Genomic DNA, 524 nt, shown 5'->3' on the forward strand with positions numbered 1-524 from the left:
GTGAGTTGTTGTTACTGCCCCCTCCAGCCTGAGGGAATCCTCCCTGAGCCTGACTGGATGTCAGCTCCCTGACACCAGCAGCCTTTCAGACACTCCGGCCCTCTCCTCCAGGCTATGCCAGCCCTGTCTTCACCTTGCAGGTTAACAATAGGTGCACCTCAATCCCCTTGGAAGTGTTTCCCTGAGGTACCCAGCCCCTGACACTGACTACTCACAGAAATCCAAGATCCTCTGCTCCCGAAGGGGCAGTGTACCTGAGTTTTACCTTAATACCCCACTCTTATATAACCCACAGCACTCGTAATAAAACAGAAGTAGGTTTTTTTTAAGAAAGGCTAGAGGTTCTACTAGAAACAGGGGTTATGGGAACAAATCATTACAATAGAAAACAAAATATTAAAATACCAACTAGGGCCTACACTTATTAATAGTTATCTTTCCTGTGTAATATAGTAGGCTTCCCCCCCCCCCCCCCAAAAAAAAAAGTTCAGTCTGTTGTAGAGCGGATTGGAGGACTGCAGAGA

The sequence above is a fragment of the Malaclemys terrapin genome, chromosome 20, assembly GCF_027887155.1.
Source record: "Malaclemys terrapin pileata isolate rMalTer1 chromosome 20, rMalTer1.hap1, whole genome shotgun sequence".
NCBI classification, from domain to species: Eukaryota; Metazoa; Chordata; order Testudines; family Emydidae; genus Malaclemys; species Malaclemys terrapin.